The sequence below is a fragment of the Aythya ferina genome (assembly GCF_964211825.1).
Source record: "Aythya ferina genome assembly, chromosome: 2".
NCBI lineage: Eukaryota > Metazoa > Chordata > Aves > Anseriformes > Anatidae > Aythya > Aythya ferina.
This window is the reverse complement of record NC_140297.1, coordinates 45,887,538-45,914,097: the sequence shown is the minus strand read 5'-3', so window position 1 is coordinate 45,914,097 and position 26,560 is coordinate 45,887,538. Positions and strand designations below refer to the sequence as shown.

Here is a 26,560-nt window from a genome sequence, read left to right as displayed (position 1 = left end):
AGAAAAACTTCTAGTGGCAGGCTTGGATGTTATTGTGTAATCATTTAAACTTAAAGTTGCCCTGCATCTTGAGTACTGAAAAGTCTTTTTTTGCCTGAAAAAAAAAATCTTAAAAATTTCCTTTAGATTTTGGAGTACTTTTCACAATTCATTAAAAATTTGCTGAAAGAGAAAAACTCCTGAGGAAAAAGGCTCTGCAGTCCAATACCTACTTTTACTGCTTTTCTCAACAGAACATGCTTTTCAACTTCAGCTGGCATTTTACACAATTTATTCTAATATATTGATTTTTCAGACCACAGCTGTTGTCCTTTGGACTTCATTCACAGCCGTCCCTTCTTTTTCTTGTAATCAATGCAACTCCAGCTAGTGGAATATTTACTCTTGCCAAGTTAGTTCATACAACTCTGTATTTGCCATTTTTTTTTCCCCAACAGCATTTTATTTCTAGCTTGGTTGCAAAGTTGAATTGAAACTATTTGGCTGCATCTCTCCCGACTATTTACTGTACATTAAGCAAAAAGTAACCAAGCATGAATGACAAAAGTAAGGCTAATTGAAAAGTCTGCTTTTCTCAAGCATGTAATGAACCTTTTGCACAGGCTAAGGATTTAATACCATTGCAGAGCAATGGTTTGGGGATTTTTTTAACAGGCAGAAAGTCTCAGCTCCTCGTGTATTTCACCGCCAGCGTGCTGCAGCTTAAAGAAGAAAGTTTGCATCAATTGGTTACTTTCTACACGTGCTTCTTCCCTTTTCTTTCCCATCTCTGCCCCCCAAACCACAGCGTTAAGTTTTAAGCTTTGGAGCAGCCAGAGCGTGGCTGTAAGCGTGCGTGCTGCAACGCAGCTGTCATAAACATCCCGGCATCAGGACTGCCGGCCTCTAGTAAATGATTGTAATGAGTTCACTATCAATCAAACGTGCCCCCCTTGTCAGAAATAAAGGCCGGTTTTTGACTTTTAAGAATAGCTATTCATGTCAATCATGCTTCTAAGGCAGTCGCACCAGGAGGGCCATGGCTGGATCTGGAAAATTATAAGTATGACATGACAGATGGTAATGGGATGCCGTTGTTACTCACGCAGCAGCAACAACAGCTACTCTACTGCCAGGGTATACGAGGAGAGACACGAGCAAGGCTTTAGGTCAACACTTCGTACCGAGATGAGACACACATAGCAAGGAAGGGCTGATTGTTGTGCAGGCTAGCCTCTAACCCTGGCGCTTCCGCAAAAATGAGACCTGCATTTCAGATACCTGGACTAGAAAACCTGTCATATGTATATTATTATAATAACCATACAATTTTACCTATAGGCTATGAGATGAGCATGTATATTCCCAAAATCGTATTGTTAGGTAACATCTACCCCGTGCTAAAATTCTGTCTATAGAGGCAACCGACACTGGCTGTACCGATGCAAAAAGCACTGCATGCAAGTAACATCAGCCCTGTTCTCCAGGCATCTTGAACATCCCTCCCATCAAAACTGAGTGTAGAAGTATATAAGGTATATCACAAAATGCCTGGTTTGCATGTATGTGCTTTGCACTTTGCCTTTGAAGCCCTCTCTGCAAGTCACTCCACATCTGGAGGGGCCCACAGCCATCGCCCTCTCTTCAGGGCTGGTTGCTTTGGGCTCGTGTGCCCAAGGAGCAAGAAGCCAAGGAATCTTTTCTTCCTTCTACCCTTGGTGCTTTACCTACGGCGTGGATATCTGTACTGAATAAACCTCTGTGAACGGCCAAGACTAGGATCTTTGCTGTTTTTAGACACAGAAAGCAACACATTTCGAAGGCAGCAGTATCACAGAGATGGCCAAGCAGGACCCTGAACAGCGTTCTCTTTAAGGCCTGAAGATGACTTGCGAGAAGGCTCGAGAGAAGAAACACATGCCTAGAATCACTCTCGCTGCATTAGGAAAACATTGAACAGATTTTTGGCACAGGATAACGGTACAAATTTGTTTTGCCACTGCCTGCTGTATGCCCACAAAGAAAGAGGAGGGCAGGGCCAACGGCTCCTTTCAAGCAGACACAGGAAACACAGGATCTCGTCTCCAAACCGGTGTCTACCAAAGAAACCACCAAAAGTGCCCAAGATCTTTGCACTTCTGGTATTTGGTGTTTTCACGTTGCCCATCAATCTACATAATGCAGCTTGCAAACTTCACAGCTACCTAAAAATTTCTCTCTGTAGAGCAGTCTCTGCACAACTCCACGCATGAAAAATCAGCTTGTTCAGGCCTTTAGGCTTAGCTCTTTCTTACATCCACGAGGATTTGCAGGACATGCAATACTAACACCCTACAGCTAAGAATTCCCCAGCAGCATGTCAAAACCTTTTCCTCCTCATCAGGTAGCTGCAGCTGAGAGGCGCTTCTACCATTCAGCCCTGGCAGGCAATGAGGCATTGCAACGCCTGCCAAAAGAAGGTTTGCAGTCTCTGAAACTCTCTCCTAGCTCTCAGTGAGGTTCTCTGCCTTGATCTTACGAATCTTGTGCAGAGCACAGCACAAGGTTATAATTCAAGGCAGGTATTGCTCAGTTGTCTAAACCTTCCAATTAGTGTCCATCATGCGCTCTTCTCATCCTCAGAGGCTGCGCTCCAACACTGCAGCTGCTGAGGTGGTAAATAAACAGGGCTTTACCATCCGAGTGTGCAGGATCATGCTCACCAGTGAGCAAGCAGAGCTTCCTGGAATAAGAGGAGGAACAGGGAGATCATTAAAGCAAGAGGAGGTCAGTAAGCAACTTGTTTTTCCTCAGGCAGAACAGGTGAGACCCTCTGCAGTTCTACTTTCCACCTGCTTATCATCAGCTTTCCAAGCGAGCCCAACCAACTTGCACAGAAGTCAGCAAGGGAGAATATGTTGCATTTATGAACTGCAGATCACCAGCCCTGCTTTGAAAGCCAAAGCCTATCACAACAGACAACCCTGTTAGGGCAACACTATGTCCAAGTTTTCCTCTTTCCGTCTTCTTTTTACTACTTGAAAAGTTGTGTGGACATGAGAAAAGAAAAAAAAAAGAGAGAGAAAAAAAAAATAAATAAATTCACTTATTTGTCTGAACAGGCCAGGTCAAAAAGCACCAGCTGACACCCAAAATGCAAATGACAATTGTAGGTGCCCAGACCAACTGCACAAGACCTTCTCCACGAAGCAAACTTACCAAAATTCATCATGTTCAATTTGCCTAGAAACACATTTTTCTTGCTACGTAAAGCATTGGGATTCCTCATTTCCTTCCCATAATGTTCCGTGTCAGGCACTCTTGTCTGAGGGGAGCCACAGGAAATGTTATAATTTCATCTCTTAATTTTAAGCTACTAGTGATTTTTTAATTTTAATATCTGAAGTATTAATGCCTACATTGATTTACTCTGGAAAGCTGCTTTGGATGTGGAGAAGGAAAAGGGTGGGAAAGGGGGGTGATGTCAGCTCAGTAATACAGTTGCTGGAAGAAAACACATTTCACATGAGTAGTAAGGGTCATCAATAAAAACCATAGCCATATAAAACACTGTAACAATATAAAAGTGACAGTCATGCTGAGATAGGGCTGGTGGGTTTTTAACTGCACCGTGAAATATGACATTTCCCAGTGTTTTATGTCACTTAATGGTGGCAGGGCCATGTTCAACGTGTGCCTATTTGTTCGGTTGCAATAAAAACATTTTAGCTCTACTTCATTATTTAAATTTTACAATGGAGTCATTCAGAGCCGCAGTAGGGTTTAAATTGTGCAGCTGGGCTACGACTGTCATAGTGGGATTTTCCATTTCCCCTTGGAAAACGCTGTGTGAGGACATTGCTGGATTACACTCTGCTTTCAGCTGCTCTTCAGACAGATTGATCTTGCTGGATGCGTGATAAATGAACGCATAAATGCATAAACAAGTAAAATATTACATAGAGATGCAGGGAAAAAAAGAAAAACTCATCTATTAGAAATTTAGTGTACGGTCCAAGCGACAATGGCAGCGTTATGGGAGGTTAGGTAGATATAAAAGTGGTATCCAAGAAAAATGGGCAGAAATCAATATCTCAGCCTTTCTGACTCAGAGCCACGCAGACCCACAGCCACAGCTGCAATGCAGGGACCAGCCGAGATGGCATTTATCAGGAAATTTCTGAGAATCTCCTAACCTTGATGGATATGGTCTTGTGTTATTAGGAAGCAGGCCACGGATGTGAAGTCTCTTTTTCCATGGGTCAAGGAAGATACCCGTTTTACCAGGCGCTGATGAGATCAGTTCGACCATTTTCTCAGCGACAAAATTCTAAAAATAGCCCAGAGCTAGCCCTTCACAGAAATTACTTTGGCATCAAAGCAAAAACTGAAATGGGAGCCACTTCCTCTTGAACATTCGGTTTTCAGAACCTTTGCCATACTTCTGCAGATGAAACAACAACAGCAACAACGTGTTAACAGTCACAAACTGCACCTATTGAGTTCACAGAAAGCAAAAGGTGAAGCATCCTATCCTTGGGCAAAAGAGGATACATGGAGAAATGACCTTCATAATACACAGGGGGGAAAAAAGGGCCATCATGGAAAAGAAAGTCTCAAATTTACGTAAGAATAGCTCAATATATATAAATAGCAGATAAAGCAGAAATTTGGCAATGTTACTTTAGAAAGCATTCACTCCACTGGTAGCCTGCTTCCTAAACTGTAACATTTCACCTCCTTACTTTAATAAGTCCTGGAAGGCCTCCTGCCTTCCCAGTCCCCTCTGATGTCTTCCCTGGCTAAGAGAAACCCGTGCTGTGGCTAATCCAGAGCTACAAACCCGACAGCCCAGCCAGCTGGCTTCTACCAGCCGAGTTCTGCCTGCATTCCTCCACGGAGAAACAAATTCACTCTTTCCCTTCTATCCAGGCATGGAGGCTGTTTTATGATATTCTTTCATGTCTAGTGACTTTTTTTGGGAGGAAAAATAAAATGAACAGCTTGTTGTGCTTTAGCAGTGCTTCAGCTGCATGGCCCATGCAAATTAATCCTTTAAACAGCCCCGAAATGCACAGCATATGTCTACCATACCTTACCCAGCCACCACGTGGCCACCGAACATACAGCTCCAGCTGCTGCCCCCGTGACATTGAAGTTGTCCAGGGCATGCCAAACAACGACACTGGGGCACACCAAAAAGAGGCGAGCACTGCAGGGATTAGCCCGTGCTTTTGGAGAGAGGATTTACTGCTCTGTGGGCTTCCTGAGCCTCACAAGCAGGGAGGAATCTGATAAAGGGATCCAAAGGGTTCAGTTACATGAGTCCCAAAACAACACAAGATGCTGTCGGGTCAATCTGCTTAGTAAAAGTACTTCCCAGTAGCAGGAAGCATTGCACACACTCGAAAGAGAGGGAATAAAAAGGAAAAAAAAAGAGGAATATTTTCATCAGTGGACTCTCTCCACTTGCTTTGCACCTCCAGAGCACTGTAGATGAGAAATAGGGCCAGAACGAGCCCTTGGTACATGGGAACGAGTGGTTTCCTTCCCGTGCTACAAATAACACTGTGAGAAACCATATCCAGCAACAACATCTGACGCAGCAGGCTCTGTGTCACCCCTCCTCAATACCCTGGCAATAAGGCTGCGATATTCCGTGCCATGGACTAAATTGGTCCTCACGAAGCCCTGTGCCTGGGAGTCATGAAGGTAATTTAAAGCTGTGTTTGTTCACCTTCTCCCCAAACAGCTCTTGTAGAGAGCATGTGGTTCTAGCGCTTGGGCCATGAATTAAGAGCCCGAACAAGCTGTGCGCGGGCACTCTTGTGCCTGGCTGCTAGAAGGATGCACAAAATTCCCTCTGCCACGCGTTAACACCTGCCTTAGCAGCAAACAAGTGTCCCCAGTGGATGCTAAAAGCTCCTAAGTTTGTGTAAGGCTGGACATGACTCTCCTTTTGTGTTTTAATTTGAAGTATTAAGGCTAGATAACAGCGGGGAAATATTTAAATGAGTGCCACAGGGTGTTTTGAGTTTGTTTTCAGACTTCTTTATGAAGGATCGCAAGGAAGGAACGCCTCAAATTGCAGACTTGGGGATCACTTTGTCTGTCTTACTACCAGCAGCTTATCATTTGAGCCCCGTCTACTCAAAAACTCAAAAGGTAGAGCAAAGAAGCACAGGCAAAGGGGGTTGGCCTGACCACTGCGTATCTCCCAGTGTTATTTGTTCTACTTCAACTCGGCAGAATTATCTTAGCATGAGACTGGCGTAACGGCGTCTAATCAGCCTTATTATCCTAAATTCTCAATTGTTTCCTGGTAAGCTGCATTTATGTCTTAGCTGATTATCCACTTAAACTATCAAGTACCAATTATAAAACGCAGTAACATTAACGTCACAGATGCTTGGATTCGGAGAGGAGCAACCCCAGATCAGTTTTTGAGTAACAAATTGCACTACAGAGGCAGCAGAACTTAGTACAAAACGCCTTTCTCCGTGATTTAAAATAAATAAATAACCATTCTACTGTACAGATTACTTATATTCCTAAATAACACTTTAATTAGTTAGAAACAAACCACGGTCTGAGTTTGCTTACAGCACTCGTGCAAACAGGAATTAGGATCGCATTCATATCACAGTGTTGCCAAGTGCAATTCCTCATGCAGTCATCAGAAAGTGCCTCCATTACGCATTGTTTTATGACTGGTCCTCATGGAATAAAATCCCAAATATCTTGTTATCCTTTCGCAGAGAGATCTGAAAAATTGTAGGCAGCAATCTGCCCCTGCTCGCTTTGCCAGCTACATTCCTCGGGCTCAAATAAACTGCGGAAATTTAAAAGCAAAACTCATTCAAATCATTCTTTCCGTTCCTGGTAATGGGGTAATTAAATAAAGCCACCCCAAAACGCCGTAGTGGCACTGCCAGGATCACTGGGTCTCATGCATTCTCACTGCCCATGCCTGACCTGCTGTTATTGTTGTAAAAGCATCTCTCCAACCCTTTCCCTTTCCATACTCGGTTAGAAGAGGCCAACTGGTTGCACCCAGGGTCACGTCTGTAAGGTACCCGTTGTAAAGGAACACCTTTAGATGGGTGCTGGAAATCAATCAAGCTCTGTTGAATTATTCAAATGCTCACTGGCCTGGTTTCGACCATTCTCAGGCACAGCTCAGGAGTCAGCAATAAGCAGAGCGACCCCCGGTAAGGAGTTTGCGTGGAGCTGTCTTATTCTGGAAGCTGACAAATTTTAACTGAGCAGGGATGGGCTGCACACAGCCGGCTGGCCTCAGAGCCCACGATGACCCTGGCCATGTATTACAGGAGCTATTTCTCCACACACTTTCTACTCCATCTGAGCACTACTGTTAGGAGGACAGGTGAAATTAAGGAATAAAGGGAGGAAAAAATAAAGAAATAAAAAAATACACAGCAGGTACAAAGTAAGGGGAAAGTACACTATGATGCTGTGGAAGAACAGGTTAGTATTTGCTTTGGAAAACCACTATAACCTGAATTGTTTTCAGGATGGAGTCATTAAATGGTTTATTGCAAACGGAATTGATGAGCAGTAGAAGTGAGTGGTAAGAGAAGAGCTGCTCTAATAATCTAAAACGTGGCATCCCGAAGCCATCCATCTACCAGCATCCTGTCTTCAAGGAAGAGCATGTATGAAGAAGCTTTTTATTTTCCCGTAATAACATAATCCTTGGCTACTGAAAATCTTTCATATTAAAATGTCAGTTACTTAACGCAGAGTAAACAGCTCTAGAAGAGGGAAAGAATGAATTTCAGCTCTAATGACGGGGAAGAAGTACAGAAGGAATTAAAAAAAATAAACAAAAGACCCTTCCTCCCCACACTTCCCCCTCCCCTCCAGACCTTTTATGCGTTAAGCTGAGCATCACCCCATACTTACTGCAAAGCCAAAGTAACTTGTAGTAAATGTCTAAAAAACCTTGTGGAATTACTTAGCAGCTCCCAGGATGTTTCTTTCAGTCCTTCTATGCTGGAAACAGTTCTGAGCTCCAGAACTGCACTGGGCTGAGGTGCACGTCTATATTTCTGCATATCTGTGTTTCCATCTACATACAACCCTTTTCATTCAATATTGTCAAAGCGTTTTACAAACACCAGGACCCCTTTTAAATTGGGTAGCATGCACGACCTTCATAAAGACTTCATAAAGAATGGTTTGGGTCCCTTCCAACCCAAACCATTCTGTGATTCTCTGAAACAGAATTGAGTACTTAACATCTCTTTTCAAAATAAAGCACAGACCATCTCCTCCTATCCTTCTCCCCCTCACACACTTTTTTTTTTTTAATCCTAAAGACGTAATTACCTGATCAAAATTGAGAAGACTGGGCAAACAACCTCATTTCCACAGGGACGGGAAGAATAAAGCTCAGTGGGTGGATCTACTAATCAAATGGGGGTAAACCCTGGATTTAACGTACTTCAGCAATCACTTGTGCTCGTTATATAAGCGACAGTGGCTACAGTAGCTCAAATTCTACAATTCTTTCATACGTTTTGCTCTATTAAGTAAGAGAGTAGAAAGACTTTCTGCTTGGAAGTAGCTCATTTGAAGCCCTTTTACACTGGCAATTATGTTTAGAAGAGATTATGAGTGTAATCCGGGGAAAAATAAAGTAAACGGAATAAAAATAAGCTGGATAAATCCTACACAATTAAAAGTTAGTTAAAACCTGAAGTTTGGTGGACTGCAGGAACGAAGAGAGGAGAGGTTTTACCTGGATTAAGAAGTCTTTACATGACAAGGCTGGACTGGCAATTTGTCCATATCATTATGAGTTATTAAAAAAGGGAAGGACTCATACTAGAGATTATCTCTTAGTTAACCTGCCTCTCTACAATACATGGAGTTTGGTAATTGTGGTTTTGGAGCACTGCCACTTCCCTAACGAGGGCCTGAAGCCACAACTTCTGCCAGACAACCTACTCACCACCAAATTTATCACTGGAGCTTGGAATTTACTGCCATGCACTAAATACAATCACTTAAACCACCTAAAAAGGCTGTATATAGCTACAAAGGGGATAAGCAATGAGAGTTTTATTAAGGTCTTGGTGACTTCAGGCAGAAGTCTTCCAGCCTTCAGTGTACCTTTTCCTCTCATAAGTAAAGCTCTGCTAGTCTTTAAACAACCCACAGCATTCACTCACCCACTCGGCTGGTTTTGCTCTCCTGCAGGAAGACACAGGTTGCATTGTCACATGGCTGCTGCTCAAGGAGAAACAGCTCTGCCTTTTCTGACCCTTTTAAGTCAAGGGGTCACGTCTTCCCTTCCAGTTGCACCATCCAGCCATAAAGGTTTATGAACTGCTCCTTTATTGCAATACATAGATTCATCTCACTCTACCCAGCAAGTCATCCTACATTGATGAACTGCTTACTGAAACAAAGGACGAGACTCTTATTGAAACTCATCTAAGGATCTGAGCCATACCTGGAGAGGAGGAGGAAATTATGGGCAATCTGTCTTTGGAGTCACCTAAAAGACTACTGGGCAAAGCAATGGAAAGTATGACACCAGGAACAATCCTGCTTCAGCACTGCAATAAATCAAGTTGTCTATGATCTTTTTCATCATCTGCTGTTGAATTATGTGAACTGAAAGACAGTATAAATACATTGTAATTATTAATTAAAAAGAGAAGACCTGAAACGACTGGTATTTCATTTAATAGATCAGAACAGATAAACTGATTTAAGACCAGATTCTGATACTGCTGTTCACACCAGATAGTAAATTGGCCCAAACTCACCTAACATAATAACCGTGGAAGAATATCTGAGAGGACACTGGCTTTAGTATATAGCTGTGAAATGACATGGTCCTGAAACAAGAATATCAGAAAGTTGCCTACAAGTTTTAAGGTAATTTATTTTCTTACTAGACTTTTTGGAAGCTTTGCAGTTAGCTATTACATACGAAATGATATTTTCACTGAATGAAAGAGAATAAAAATATTAATAGTTGAGTTCTTCCTCCCTATGAAGACAAAATAGAGAAAAAAGCTGTGGAGAGGAGTAACTAACACTCACTATTTATCCCTAAAGGTCCTAGAGTGCTCATTATTTTTTTTTTTCTGATCTATAACTGAAGTAGAACATTGTATATCAGCCTTTTACATGAACAAAGTGACATGGGAATCAAGGGCTGGTATTCTTCAGAAGAATATAAAAGTATGGTAACACAAACCCAATCTCGTACTGCAAAAGGACAGTAGAATGTCCACGTTTGGGCAAACTACAATTTTCAAATGTGCTAAACAACATGTAGTACAGAAACTAACAGAAGAATACCATAATCCCTCCGTGAAGAACTGCAACCAGAGAAGCTGTACAAAGAATTGTAATTAAAACTATGATCACTAATAAGGAGAGAGAATCTGAACCACATGTATTCAAATAGAACCAGAAGACAAACAAGAAAGCTGCTTTACCTCAATGAACAACACCTGGGGCAGATCCCATTTTTTAATAATTTTATTCATTCTTTCAGGTATCACTGTTTTGAAGCTGAGAACTGCTATTATTTCTAACAAAAGTCCTGCTTACCTAGGTGGTCTCTAAGGTTACTGCAGGACCATGAGGTTTCTAATTGACCATTCTTTCTTGCTATCAGATCTTTGTCCCGCTGATGTGATCAGCCCCGTCCAAATAATTGAAAATAACTTCATAAGAACACCAAACACAATTTCCACCATTAAGTCAATGGAAAGATGGTTGTGAATTTCATGGAGTGGCCCTGCATGCTTTTGCAAAAATGTTTGTGATGTAGTCTGTTTTCTGCCATCAAGATACAGGCGTAAATTACTCAAGATGGCCTTGAACTAAGTAAAGACCAGTTTACCTGCCCTGAAGAAAAAGATGAATAAATGGGAGAATGTGCCTCTAGAAATTCCCCTGAAGTGACTGAAAAAAAAAGATTAAAGTTCAAAATGCAGAAGCAAAGAGTGGAAATAAATTCAGCCAAAGGACTTGTCCCAGAAACAAGTGGAGATCTGTGCAAAGAGTCTGCATCTCTGTGGTAGTTCTTGCCCTCAACCATACAGCACTGTGGTATCAACTAATTTCTCTGTTACTGAGCTGTACTTGTGGTCAGTATGTTATTCTGGAAGATGTAAGGGTTGCAACAAAGCAGTGAGTATCAAGCTATTTGATAACAGAAATTGGGCAACGCCTTTTGAGGTATGAAAGGCATCGCAGCCACATTAAACTAAGCTTTCATTAGCTACTTTTCTCATTATACCACAGCTCATTACTGTACTTGGAAAGGGTCTGCGGTGTCAGAATGTGAAGGGGTGGATTAATCCTGACCTTTACCTATTTACATGATTGCTCAGCTGTCAGCCACGGACAGTAAGCTCTAGTGATAACAGATCAGCTTGAGCCGTCCTCTGGTGATCACATTTCATGAACTTTGCTTAATTTATAACGCCGTAGCAAAAAAAAGGAAACAACAACAAAAAGCCTGCATGAGACCTAACATGATGGTCCCACGGATATTAGACTGGAGTTGTGCACGATTTCTGAAGAATACGAATTTTAGCTTTTAAAATCTATGCATTTGGGGGGGGGGAGTCTTAAAAGAGGGACAGGAGAGAGAAAAAATGGTGGCTGTGTTTTTGCTGAAAATTTCCAACCAAATAATAACTTGCCTTGCACCACGGTGATGGCATTCTGTTAAAAAAAGGTGCCTAAATACTGTCATTTTTTATTCACTACTGGCTCCATGGTAAAAAAATAAAAAAATAAAAATGGTTCAGTATGATTCCTAGGATACCTAATTTAAACAAACAAACAAAGAAAGTCATGATCACCAACACCAAGCCCTCAAAGGTAAGGGAAAAAAAAAAAAAAAAGGTGAAAAGGTGGGCTAAGGTAGACAGGCAAAAGCTCCTCAGAGAGGAAACACTGCCCAGCGATGAAATCACACTCTCCCTGGAGCCGAGAATCCTGATTTCTATTTCTGGCACTCCTGTTGTCACAGTGTTAAGACCTTGGGAGTAGGATATGTGATAGGGCTAGCTTCCAATATATTACCCACATCGTACTTCCAATCATGAAGAGCTGCACTAATTACAGTGCAGCTCCTCACAGAGCACTACCTACCACACATAAGACGCTGCCTCGGATGGGTGTGATGAAGTTTCATTAACACAAAGTACCTGGAGTGCCTCAGACTCGTTTGCTGCATCACTGCAAGGTAGCGTGTTGCAGCTGCAGAGCACTAACCATTACTGGTAGTTTGAGGGAAAAATAGCAAATGATCCTCTCTTTGCAATGGATTTGAGCATTTGTCATAACCCACTGAAACATTTTATATGAGAAGGGGAAAATGAAGGTGATTGAGTAGGATTGGAGGTTAAACCGGAGATAAAAGCACTGAAAAATACCAGTGAAAGTGTTCCATCACTACTCTTCCTGCAATGCTTCAATGACTTACCCTCTCCTTACATAAAAAACTTTTTAATTACAGTCTTTGAATATCCCCAATGGATAGTCATCCGTGTCAGATTTCAAGATATTAAACAAAGAGCTTATGCTACTTGTGCAGAAACTGAAAATTATCTTCCCCTTCTCCCATCTCTCTCTCACAAGCTCCTGCCTCAGACCCAAACTGCATGGGCTGCACTACCAGACGTAGCCCTACAGTGGTTTTGCACTGTAATGAGTTGCTGATTTCTACAAAATTGCCGTTTCTTTTGAGAAAAATAAAATAAAAGTCACCACCAGCAGACCTATCAAAACCTAATTCTAAGGAGCCCTGCTGGTAACCTCCACTTCTTGCCAAAATTTCTTTAACGAGCTCCAAATTCCCTTCGCTCCTTCAGGCCTGGAAGTCAGGTGGCCTGCAACTCGATCGTGAGTGAAATAATGTTAAATTAGGAAGGAGGCTGCATGTAACAGGCTAGACACTCTTAAGAGATATCCAGGAGAAAGCCACTGCAAGCTTGTGTGTGTGTAGAGCACAGAGCAGCATTTTCAGATATCCACACAGGAGTGAAGCTGCACGTGCTTGTCTAATGAGTCAGGACAAGAGAACAGGAATGCGTGCATCATTTCCTTACAGGTTAAGAGAATCCTTGTGAATCTATTTGATCCGAAATTAGATAAAGCAAAATACTAACTGCCAACATGAAAACAAGTTTGATTTTTGTGTCTGTGACCGAGAAGCAGAATAGTTCCACTTCTCTACGGAGCAAAAGTTCAAGGGATGACAAGGTCCCAGGAGAGGGAAGCACACAGAAGATCCCACTTAGTGTAAGGCCGGATAAAAGCAGATTGATCGCTGGTAAGCAGGCAGCTAAAATTAACCTGGAAAGGTGCAATAAGATGAAGGAAGAATTTCAACAGCCTGAGGAGGGAAAGACATCAAATTCCCAAAAAGGGGAAAATTAAGGCAAGACAAACATACGGATTTCGAAAGATGAAGGAAAAGGCAAGTTACCTGCTGAGAAACTGGAAGCTGAAGAATACAGTAACAGACCGCCAACGATAGACCAAAACGAGAGCAGTGTGGTGGCTCCTGCTAATTGGTACCTGACAGCCTCCATTCTGAAAGCTCTTAGGTTGTGTGGCAGCCTCAGGAAATGAAGCAGACAGTGGGGGAGAATTGCAGTACCTAAGAGCACCTTAAGAGAGATTCTACTCCAGGAGATGAAGATCGCATCCAAAAAGAGGAAGCAGCACTTGCAAATTAATAAAGCTTGATGCCATGCATAAAATATCCTTCAGTTCAGAGAAAAGCTCTGAAAATAAACTTTTACATGCACCAATGAAAATCTCTTTCGGAAAATGGGTTGAAAGAGTAAAAACAAACAAACAAAACCAAAAGCAAACAACAACAACAACAAAACATCAACATGCAGAGTAAAAGACAGTAGCTGAACCATCTGAAGTTTATAGACAATTTATTCTACGTACAAAATTTGACTCAGCTTCACAGGGAAAGCCAGCACTGGACGCTGCTAAATGAAGAAGCAGTGCAACTCTTCAGAACATGCAGGAAAGCTCTGGGTTAAATAAGCCTTTAACTTTCAGAAAAGCACCAGATAACCTTGTTATACCTTGTGTTTGAATAGTTATCAAAGAAAGCAAGAATTAAGACAATGATGTAATGAAAAGACAACCTCAGTATAAGACGTAGGGCATTAAATACTTGTTTGGTAGTTCACCAGGATACCTAGACAAAGTTTTCAGCTGATTATATTGCTCATACTAGACCAAAGTCTTACAAGAACAATAGTTTGCATTTTAACAACTTGGATCTTCAACAACTGTACACACTTTTTCTCCTTACTCCTCTCCCTAACTCAAGTGAAGCTAGTGCTATTGCTCCATTTAACAGACAATAAATAAAATTGACAAATTAGGTGATTTAGCTACATTCACAGAAAAATAATTAAAAATAAAAATAATTTAAAAAAAAATCACATCTAGTGGGTAAGGCCATACACAGACCATCTTTGCCTCACATTCTAGCAAAGTAAAAAGAAACCAAATTCCTTCTTCTGACAGAGTATACCATGCATGCCATTTTCCCATGTCTTTTAATACACGTTTAGAAAGATGCCAACAATTTCAACTCAGATCCCAGACTGAAATGCGTAAACACAAGCTTTTACAGAACATTAAGAAGTCAAAATCTTTCCCCACTTTTAAACACTTTGATGCAGCACTCTGCTACCTCTTTGCAGCTATACGCAGCTCCAAAGGAAGTGCAAAAGAGGATTTCACTTCACTTGGCTTTACTTGTGAAAATTCGCATTATGTGCCTCTGCCATCCTAGGCAAGAGCATTTATTTAACTTCTCAGCATTGCTGCTCCCATTCTAAATGCTGGAGGAAGACACTTGTTTAAAAAATATATTTATCATTTGCTTAGTTATATATGTAAACTGTCTAAAAACAATTAGCCCATATGTGTAAGGATTAATAAAAGTATGAAAACACCACCAACAGATAGAAGGTTACATCACAAGTAGAACTTTTAAAATCCACTTTTAGTGACCTAACAGCACAAATACAGAAATAAATACACAAGCCATGCAGTATATACCTGCAACATTTTCTACGCTGACTTCACTGCAGTAAGAGGATCTTTATTTACCTCTCTAGAACAATGAAGTGATGCTGTCTCTGCTGCAACCTCACCTTTACAGGCTACCAGAGTTTAAAAGTTCACTTCGGCCTATTTCTTGTAAGAAGCTGAGCTCTCTCCACAACTGAGTGTCTCCTGAATTTCTATAGTTGTCTGTACTCCATTTACTATTTTCAGTTCTCTTCCTGAACAGCAAATAGTTGAAGCAGAGTGTGACCTTCTCACACTTTAAGTCTGACCTAGAAATGCAGTTAAAATTCAGTGGACTGATCCTTCATCTAATTGAGGTAGTATGGGCTATTCACTGTGCAGAAAAAACAACCCTGTGTTAGAAGAGCCCTGAGCAACCAGCCGAGCCTGGTGCTGGGTTTTAGAAGAAGAATTTCCTTCTCTGCTTTGCACAGTCCTGGTCTAAGCTCAGTGACCACCTGTATGGGGGAATGGGGTAAGGGTATTTCCCTACCACACACAGTTGATATGAGGTTGTCCTCAAACCCATGAATCATTATGGGTTGTGAGGAGCTTGAGAAGAAATAAATGGATAGCTAAAAGTAGCCGACATCGCCAGCTTTTGTTTCTGCGCTTGGCAAGAAAAGAGAGGTAGTGCTATGCATCCTGTATACTCAAGTATCTGCTTCCTTCTTTTTGCTAGTTCTTACAGACCCTCTTAGGTTAATATTATAGCACGTCTACCTTTATACTGCATTTCCCAGCCTGATTTTACTGACTATACCAGTTTACTTTTATACCAACTATCAAACGAGAGGTCATACTCTCAAGTTATGTTCGCTTACCAGTGAATTCCTCACCACACTTTACTGAATGTGTTTAACTGCACCCACGAGACTTTCACCCCCATCACACGCACCATCGTGCTCCCATCCTGACAGAAGCATCAGTGCTTACTAGTAGGAATAGTAACAAAGAAGGGCAAATCACCAAGCGGAGTGAATTCTGCATATCTGGTGGCACCAGCAGGAACAAAACGTTATCAAAAGCAGCTATAGTTCCAGAAGACTAGATGGAAAATAACTGCAGCGTATCATGTACTACTCAAGTAGATGCCTAAGTGGCAACAAGTGTTTAAGCATTCTTCTTTGCTGAAGAAATTAGACTCTCCTTGGAGAAACAAATTAAAAACACAGTTCTAAAAATCCCCTCTCATTGACCGACATGAAAACACGAAAACAGCAGTCTTTTTGATTGTGAAGGCTCTGGTCTCACTCCATGCCATTTTCCTTTTAATGGGTTTTTAAATACTAGGTTTTGTGACTGGTGTCCAATGTCAGTAGTAATAAATGGTGGCATGTACAAAACCACCTTACTGTTACTTCTACATCAACACTTCTGCTTTGGGAGGGTTACCTCCTGAAGTGAACTCCTTCAGGATTTAGTTGATGAAGGATCAATGACTTCTAGCATGATCTTATGATGGTGTTACGTCAATGGCAAAGAGCACCTGGATTACGAGTCGCTATCTCATCTTTTTCCTTCAGGCAGCACAAGGAAATGCTGCAAAGCAGAATTTACCACTGGAGATGAGGGATCAAACAGGTTGAAATTAGACAAGACAGTTTGGCTGTTTTCAATTCAAGCAGAAATATTATTAAAAAGTGTTTTGAATTATGTCACGCAGGGCAAGTGTCACTGCAGTTAGTACGAACTTACTGTGCCAGCAAATGTCAGGATGAATTATACTGCAGGACAAGCAAGCTCTGTGTCACCCTCGCTTCCAAAAGACAAAGCTTCCACCCCTCTGCCAAGAAGCTGCTTCCATTTCCGAGTCGATTTATATCAAACTGCTCTTACACAAATCAAAACACTGCTCAGGGAGTATGACAGCGACATTACTGGCAACTTCAGGATCCCTCTCTAGCTGGAGGGATGAAACACTTTGATTCTCCACCACCTTAAAATACAATCACTTCAAGTTTTTTTCAAGTCTGAATTGGCTGCCTCAAAGTACTGGAAGCCACTGCTTACTGTGCTAATGAAAAAAGTCTGTCTCATACTCCAGGGTCTGTCTGTACCCTTCTTGTCTTTCCTGCCTCTTAGATGGATGCTCTTTGCAGAAAGGAGCATTTGCATTTATGCTAGGCCTGGCATGGGACCTGGTATTATTGATGTCTCGACAATGCCTGGGGTTCCTCAGCATTACTGGTAAAAAAGAAAAATAGGAACTTGAAATTCAGTGCATCAGAAAGGAAAAAGATGTGGCCAAGTCATAAATAAAGTCAATTTATTGAACGATACGGAAATCTTTCACTAAGCTGTGAACTCCTAGCAAAATAAACTGGTTTGGTTTCAGTTCTCCCAACATTCAAAAATAAACTTTTCAAGTCAGTATGAGAGAGCTTCAATACAAAGAACAAACATCCTTCTGTTCTGCAGAAAAAACAAGAGCTACAAAACATTTTGATGAGTTGAAGGGAATTTTTATTCAGTTTTGAACTCTTCTAATATTATTTTCCAGTAGTTTTAAGGTGCTTTTCCAGAAAGGCTTTAATTTAAAACCTAGATTGCTGAAACAAATTAACTGAAACGTGCATAACTTCTGCTATTATGGATATACCTGTGGTGAGTCTAAACTAGAAGGAAGTCTATTCCTTTACTTCCTCAGCTTTATTTTATGGTTCAGACATTTCTTATTAAAAAAAAAGATAAAAACACCTAGAGGGCTACAAAGAGTAATGCCCACAAGTAAATGGCAATATGAAAGTTCAGGGATTCAAGGTCTAGCTTACATTTATGGCATTATTACCTCCAGCTATCTATTCTATCCCACAGCCTATGATCCAAACAGTTTACTATGGTAACTCTGCTATCTCTGCTGTTTTAAAGCAGACAGTAAACAGCACTGAAGAGCAATGAAGTTTTAATTGAAGACACAGACAGTACACAGAAGTAGCTGGGTTTCTGGCTCACTTTCCACACCACAACTACTGCAGGGATGACATCCTTTGGAAACGAAAACTAACAAAGCAACTCTGGGGCTGTAACAGTATTTTTGCTGTGCATAATAAATGTGCCAATAAATCCAGTTAAGTAAGACAGTGCAGGCATTCTGACCCTCTACATTTTTCTTAGCCCCTAGTACCAGATCTTCTCAGAAAGGAGTCAATTCATGTGCAACTCTGTCCGTGATTGACTTGTGTTCTGAATGACTGAACCTGAGCTATGTCTGTGTAAGCTGAATTTCTCTCTCTGTATTCATTCTCCATTCCCAGAATGGCTGCTGCAGGAATGCAAATCCTATTTGGAAGGATTACTTGTCACACAACAGCCAAAGACCCTATCCAACGCTGGGCTCCTTCCTGTGCCAGAGAGCACAGACTTGGAAGTTCCTATTCAGAAGGGCACAAGATTAAAGTAGGCAAGGTGAGAACACAAAATGGTATCCTCATTTTTCATATGCAGAATCAAAGCTTTTGCTCTAAACTCTCAGCCCACATCATATGAGGGATTGGCACTAGAGCTGGGGATTTCACTAAATGCAAGTGTAGAGGTGTACAGAATGAGACAGTACAGGTCAGAGCAGTATTTGTACCTGTTGAACCAAACAATGGTAGGTAGGTAGTGATACAGATTGCATCAGAGCACCCATGCGTGGACACCAGGCATCACCTGAGCGTATGGGAGGGGAAATGAAACTTCAGAGAAGTGTCTGAGAAGTGTCTGTCATCTAGAGCAGTTCTTGACGATTTTTATGGTCTTTCTACGTACATTCCATAGCAACAATTGTGGAAAGTTACTGGAATGTCCCAAGCACTCAAGAGTTTCAATGTGTTTTTTCCTTGTACGTTTTATTTGCTGATGCTTATCTGTGCATTTTCTAAATATTTCACACATTCCATTCCTGTTCTTTCAGTGTACGAGGGAGCATTTCCTACTTTATAGGATGTCATGCCATAACTTGTTTCCTTCTCCACCTCAAGAGGAACTCTTTAAAACTTAGGTCTTCCACAAAAGAACAAAGAGAAGACTGTATGTCATGCTTGTGAAAAACACAGACAACACTGATCAGTATTTCTGTACAAAGCAGAAGCAACAGCAATGCATCCCCTGCAGAGATTGTTCCTTCACCATCTACCACAAGCAGGTGAGCATGGAGTATCACACAGACTGAAAAGTCTGTGCTGAAAGTCCTCCCTGGATTACAGCAGGCACCAGCTAAGACCAGTTGTAATTGTCCCCATTTTTGCAACTGTACAGCTGCCTAATTTGAGTTCTTAAGTAACACAGCTGGTGTTGCAGTTTTGTATTTGCTCTGTAGCAATCCTGTGTTGATCAGAATTGTTGGAATCTGAAGTCTCAAATCAACCATCCCCCAGCCATGCAGAACCACACCTACTTCAAAATGAGGAGAAATTTTATTTTAAAATATTAGCTTGTTTCACATCTTTCTACCAGTTCATGTTTTTAAAAAAATCTGTTTTGCATGCATATTTCCTGAAAATAACTCAGTAAAGGAAGCAGTCAGAATAAATGGCAGTATTTCCAGGCATGAGGCAAAAAATAACAAGAAAATGTATGAAGTTCTCCACTACTACCAGCTTAAAACAATGCATCATTAACATTTTTATTGGAATATATAGAAGAAATGTACCGGTTCTTGTAAACAAATCACACAGTAATCCTAGAAGTGAAAGAATACGAAGACTGTACCAAGAAAATGGCATAATTTGCGTCTCTAACAACATTTAGTTTAGACACATTTTCTCCTGATTAAGATGCAGCACTAAGAGGCACAGGTTTCAAGTATACTTCAATCTACATCGCTAGGCAATTAACAAGCACAGAAGCCGATGATGTACCACATGTAAAAAAGGTGAGGAGAGGGAACGGCTCCTATTGATACGTCCTAAAAATACAACCTGTAGATCTACCTGAACAGATACTTTGTGTGTTATTTTACAGGCTCTGAGAAACCCCATTTGTCACTAACTTTGAAAACCTAGGCCTTTTCTGGTCTGAATATTGTCCGGTTATACATTTCTTGTAGACCACAGTTATTAGCAGTGAGCCACTAGACTGAACAAGCTTCAGAGACCAGCTCAGTTGGCACCTCGTGCAATGCCACAAAAGAGTTAGCTGCACTGCGCTGAAGAGAAACAAGCTGGCAGAAAAAAAAAACACTTTTGTGCTTTACCTTGTAATGGGAAGTGCTGATGTCTTCAAGCATATCTATATCCACAAAGTCCATTGATCCTGACCTTTCTGGTAACAGCGACTCTTTGAGCTTCTTGTTTTCTGATTTTTAATTTGCCAACTGGTGCAACCTGTAAATTTACAAAAGCGGGTATGTTATTCCAAGATGTTTATCCATCTCATTCTACAAGGCACTCAATTTTAATACATATGGCACTGTGCCATGTGGCTCTTATTGCTCTCTAGAGCTTTCAGTGCAATGACTTACAGACCACAGTGTTTCAGTATGTCACTGATTGTTTTTGGTGGATAAAGAAATAGATTATTCTGTAGGATTCCTTTGCTGACTCTTCAGAAAGTCATTTTCCATATGTGATATTTTTCATTTTCCATATGTGACATTTTCCATATTAAGATAACAGAAAAGAAAAAAAACTCCTTCAAAACATTGATTTTGAACACTGCTCAAATTTTTTCAGCAGCAGAGGGATTTATTTTTTTTTTGGTAGAACTACCCAGTGAGATTCCCTGAATGCACGTGTAACTGCGCTGCTCGTATTTAAATTTAGGCATCCAAAACAAAAGAAGCTTTCAAAACCAAGCAACAGGTTCTCTGCCTAGGCACTGGCAGGACCTATGAGGGAGTCACGTATGTTGGAACCATGAAGCAGTTTGGCTTCTCAGGAGGAGGCAATAGAATAAGAAAAGGGACGTAAATTTTACCTGTATGCAGGTAAATAGAACTCTAAAGGCATACCACTGCCACAACACTACTAAAAGAACTGATTAATTTTTTATTTTTTTTTTTTAAACAAATTGGTTGTCATGTGCCAAATTCCTATAGGACAAGGACTCAGTGTATGCAAACATATCAATTATGTGACTGCAGGAATAGATTTGGAGAACAAAGAAGAATGAGCCAACAGCAGCAGGCATGATAAAGAGTTTGTGAAAAGACATCTAGATTTTTTTTTCTTGGTTGCTCAGTAAGATTAATTATCCTCATAATGCACAGGCTCTGCTGAAGCACTGATGAAAACAGAGAAATTAATAGGAGATCTCCTTAGTCTACCATTACATACAGAATGCTACAATATTATCTGTATTCAAACCTTGGATCTGTTTTATTTTCAGTCCTCTGTACATAATACCGTGTTATTATTTTACAGTGTTTGTCCCACATAATGATAGGCATTACACAAAGTAATGTCCAGGTTAACTAACAAAATGCCTGGAGTGTCTTCAAGTGTCTTGTTACATGATGTGCCTTCAGCTATTTACTCAGAAACTAAAGCGAAGGGAACTGTTAGAGAAAACATCTATCTTGATTAGCTTCTGTCCTGATTTCAGTTACACTGTTCATCTACATAGGTACAACAACAACAAAAATAACCACAAAGAAATCACTGAGCAGAGGAGCATGAGCAATACACAGAAGTGATTGCACTGCTCTTGGCTCTACTTGTAGATGTTAGATCTACCCCTCAAAAATCTTACCGTGTGAAAAGCACATCTCCATTTTTCTGTGTTTCTTGTGTGGACGCAAGTACTCGACCTGCACCTCTCTAATCTGAAGTTTTTGTAGAACATGCTAAAAAGCATTGTTTTAGCAGCTTGACACAGATAGTATGTATCACCCTTCCAAAGTCTCTGAGTAGGAACGCCACTGATCAAGCAAAATCCCTCTATTTTATGTGTCTCGAGCGTGTTTTTTCTTCTAGAAAGTAGAAAGTCAACAGGCAAGGTGCATGAAGGCCACACTGGTACCACTCCGCTGATTTTGATTAACCTGTTTACATTGGATGTTGATCTGGACCAGTGATAACAGGGACAAAGCTGCAAGTATTTCTCAGATAAGAACAACTCCAAATATAGCTATGAATTTCCAGTTTTGAAAGAATTATATGCAAAAATGTGAATGTGTGCATGTATTATTAAATCCCACAATCAATCTTACCACATAACTTCCATTTTAGAACCATCATAAAGGACACCTAAATCTAGTCCTGTTTAGAGGACTACCTCTGGATTACAATCTGAATGCCAGTGATCCTTTAAGGCATCTTTCACCACCAGTTCTCCCATGTCTTCCACAACTAATATATTTTACTAGTCCTAAGACTCTACCTGTTCCTCTGAAGCACTGTGATGCTTCATTTGCAGGCCACTCCTGGTAAAGCCTCCCTTAGTAGACAGAGCTTAATGCTGCAACATGAGCTGCTCAGCCAAACTCCTTAATTAAAGTCATACCAAAACTGCAATAATTACGCTGATGTAAATACTGTTGAAAACGAAAGCATTTTGAGTGCCCTAGAAGGGTGTGTACCCACCTCAGAATAAAACTCACGCATTCTTTCTGATTGAAACTAACATCACTATGGATTGATGAAACAAGGAATGTGAAAATCAAACTGGATGTTGGAGATGTTCCTTAGTCTAATGATCACACAACTCCTCTTCCGCTTCTCTTGTGAGAAAAGGCCCTGGCGGTCACTGCTGCTCACAGCAAGCTCGGTAGTTCTGCATGCAGCATTCAATACATTGCCCACTAGTGACATTTTATTACGGCTCTTCCTTTACATCATGCTCCCAAAGATTGCCAAAGCAATTTGAGCAAATCTTTTCCTCATTTTTGCAGCACGCTGGACAAAACCTGCCTTCTGATGCTGATGTGATGAGAGAGCACGGAGAATCTCATCCCCCAATGACAAAAGACAAACTGGATCCTTACTCAGTGCTAACAAGAGCTTTGCAAAGGAAAACTGTAAGTGTGCCAGCTCGAATACTTCTTTCCATCAATGCCATCAGCAAACCAAAGGCCATGAGTGCTTCCACTGTGGATTACACAAACAGCCTGCCAGTAGCAAGGAACACCCAGCAGGCAGAGATGCATCACACTCGTACCAAAAACATGGCTAAGTGCACAGTCCAGTTCCTCCATCAGCCAGAAGCAAGAGGTGGATCACAGCTTCCCATCATCATTGGGGAGTATAATATCCCTAACATTATGTCACTAATTACTTATAGGTAACACCTCTAACCTCAACATCCCAAATTCTAGTACTTCATAAACTCCAACTGTAAGAGCTTTATTTACAACAGGGTACAAATCGGGTCCAAAATTACAGTCTGGTCTAGTTTAGTACCCCTAACCTATTAAGCGTGAGGAACACCTTAGTTTTCAGTCAGGAAACACAGCCGTGAAGCTTTCTTTTTGTGAATTTTAAGTCAAAAACTTAACTGGTTTAGTTATTTATTTATTTTGTATATTTAGTGTGGCAAGCATATGCTGCCAACTGAATTATATATTGCTAGGCCACACTAACTGTGTTGTCTCATGATTTCCTATGAAATAATTCAGGGAATGAAAAAATAGGTTTTGGTTCACTTTAATTTGTGCCAATCACACTAACTTCTGTTTTACAGTCAAATTCCCACCTTATCACTCAACGGAGATCTGTTAAAGGCACCATATTGTCTTGAATTGTGCTCCATCACAGGATGAGCTTTGAAGGCAAACACTACACTATTCATAAAATTCTTGTTTATTAATTCATTTAATTATTTAGTGTGGCCAGACATAGTAGCTCATATATTCCACAAACAAGGATGTCATGAAACAATGAAGTGAAAGAATTTTTAAACAGATCCATAAATCCTGACCAGAATAAATCAGTTGCAAGTATCTACACTAGAATTTATGTATACATTAATTGCCTCTATTTACCTGGTAACTGATTAATCCATTTATAGCACAGTCAGAAACTCTGTTCTAGGTTTATCCTCGCAGAACACTCTGTTTACCTGCAGTGAGCTACCTTGGAAAATGAGTTTGTTGGGTTTTGTTGATGGAACTAAGGTCTGTTGCATGCCACAAAGGGATTTGGCTTAGCTGAACTCTTGCCATGGGCAGCTACAGCCTGTGAAGATCATGATGCCTGCTGATTCAGCTTAACTGTTACGGCAAAATTCAGCCCTGGCAAAACCTTCAAGGGAAGGCAGCACCAGAGCAGACGCTACAGCACAGGCACTTAGCAATATTGCCTCCTGTTGCCAGGAGAGGAAAGATTGCCCAGTGTTTTCAAACTTTTCAAGGCAGGCTGTGTCAATACATAAAACATCTTTAATGTATGCACATTATTGCAGCTGTTTTAGCATAATATTGGCATGTCAGTTTTATTAGCAGAAATAAAAGGCCTTTTTCAATAATAAGCTTGAGTTTTATTTTATTTTGCATTATGCTATTCTAACTGCAGATCCTATATACAATTGCATGATTGCCTCTCTCCCATTGTAACACTTGTAATTGCCTTCCTTTTTTTTAATCTCTCCAGTGGAAAGACTAAAGTTCAATCTATTTCATACCTGGCATTAATTTAGCAAACACCAGCTTAAAGGGTCGAGTAAATTCCATCACTCTTAATAGGATTAAAGGTATTTCTGCTGTTTTGCTGTTTTCAAATCCTTAGAAATGACAAATATATCACAGAATCACAGAAAGGAATAGCTGCTGTTCACACAGCTGATTAGCATGATTCATCACAATCAGAACAGCTGCTATTAAGTTTTACCATAATTATTTCATTTCATCTGCACAGGTTACCTTATGGTTAGGACCTACACTAAGTCAGCTACAGAAAGCAGACCAGAATAGGTCACACTGGGACAACAGCAAAGTAGGCAACACCTAAGGGCTTGCATGCCCAGATTCAGTTCTGCTTCATGCAGTATTTAAGTAAAGTTGCTGGATTGCTTTCAGGTACAGGTAGCACTGCTGTTACCACACTGACAGCTGCTCCTGCTTGATCTGGTGAAACCACACTGCAAATGCAGGAGTGGGAACTTCATATGGATTTGAACAGTCGCACCTGCTTTCCAGAAGTACTGCTACACATCACCAGGAGAAATTACATCTTTTTAAAATCTGTTTTCTGAACTGCCTTCCTTAAAGCCACTCTTCGCCCGTGCCCACCCCAAGAGCAAGCGTCCGTAAAATGACCGAACCGCTCAGCAGAAGCGCGTTCCCCTCGCTGCTTTAGCACCTGAGGCAGTGAAAAGGTCGTTTTTAGACATGAAATTATCGACAGGAGAAGGAGGGCTCGTCCTATATCGGTCCTATTCGCCGGGATCGGTGTCCTTCCCCACAGGGCGCACTCCCTCCGCAGCGCCGGGCGCTGTGTGTAGTTAGCAGCGGTGGATTTTCTCTGCCAGATCAAACATCTCGGAGCTCTGCCGCAAAAAGCACGGCCATTTATTCACAGCACAGTCCAATTCCGTTCCCGTTTCTTCCTGCAGAAGTCAGCTCTCTCCTTAATGCTTAACCCAGGGCATGTCTCACTTCTCCTATCGCCCCTTTATTCACCGTAAGCCTTACAATATTTTCCTGAAACAGCCCCCTCCTACAATTTAAAAGAAACACACGAAGCCTCTCGCTTGCCAACCGCCCAGATAAAAGCTCCTGCCTATTTCAGAGCTACAAACCGGCTTTCTTCAGGGCTGTGCTCCCACAGCTGCTAAAAAAAATGAAAAAAAGGGCCGCCGTCTTCCCTGCAGGGCTGAGGCTCCGTGAGGAGCGGGCTGCCAGCCCCAGCCCCACGGCTGCCCGCGACAAGGAGCAGCCGGTGGGTGCCTCAGCAGCCATGTACTCACCGGGTAGCTGCTGCTTCACAGGGTCCTGCCTCCTGTAAAGGCTGCGAGGCGTCGCAGGCAGCGGCAGATATTCATGTCCCCCCCCCACCTCCTCCTCCTCCTCCTCCAAGCGGCTTCCCCGCCCAGGCGGAGCGAGTGCTGCTCGCCTGCCTCCCCAACCGCGTATTCACGCGGAAAGGGAGGGAAACGGGGAAAAAAAAAAAATAAAAATGAAAGGAAAAATAAGGGTGGGGGGGAGCACAGCCCTAGCCCCTTCCCCTCCTTCGCCTGGCCCGGGCACCGGCACGGCCCCCCCCCGGCCCCACCGCCTTAGGCGGGGCTCCCAGGCATGGCGGGAGGGGGCCGCGGCCGTGAGGGGGGCGATGGCCGCAGGGCCACCAGGCGCCCACAGGAGGCCTTGGCAGCCGCTTGGACAGCTCTGTGCCTCCCGCAGCGGGGCAGTGGGGTGTTAAAATAGGCTGTTGTGCCCTCAAAGCAGCGCTGGGGGGCTGAGGGGGGCCGGTGGGTCTTGGGGTGGGCGCATCTCGGTGGTGAGGAGCCGCCCGGTGTGTTGGCATGGAGCCCCAAGCCTTCACTCCCCTTGGCTCAGCACCCATGGCCACAGTTGGTTTGTGGGGTCCTGTAGTGTTGTAGTGGGGACACGCTGCCTTTCTGCCGCACC

At 41.8% G+C, this 26,560-nt stretch overlaps 1 protein-coding gene across 4 annotated transcripts in view; it reads right to left on the bottom strand.

Moving 5' to 3' along the window:
- Positions 1-26,047, bottom strand: part of TMEM108 (transmembrane protein 108) — a 154,275-nt gene extending 128,228 nt beyond the window's left edge. For 3 of the 4 annotated variants that reach the window (XM_084508216.1, XM_084508219.1, XM_084508222.1), the window contains exons 1-2: positions 25,900-26,047; positions 20,252-20,381 (exon numbers count right to left, since the gene is read on the bottom strand). The gene's annotated coding sequence lies outside the window, so the exon portion shown is untranslated. Of the gene's footprint in view, positions 1-20,251; positions 20,382-25,292; positions 25,480-25,899 lie in introns of all 4 variants that reach the window. The other variant, XM_084508217.1, reaches the window with a different exon arrangement.
- Between the last annotated feature and the right edge of the window lie 513 nt (positions 26,048-26,560).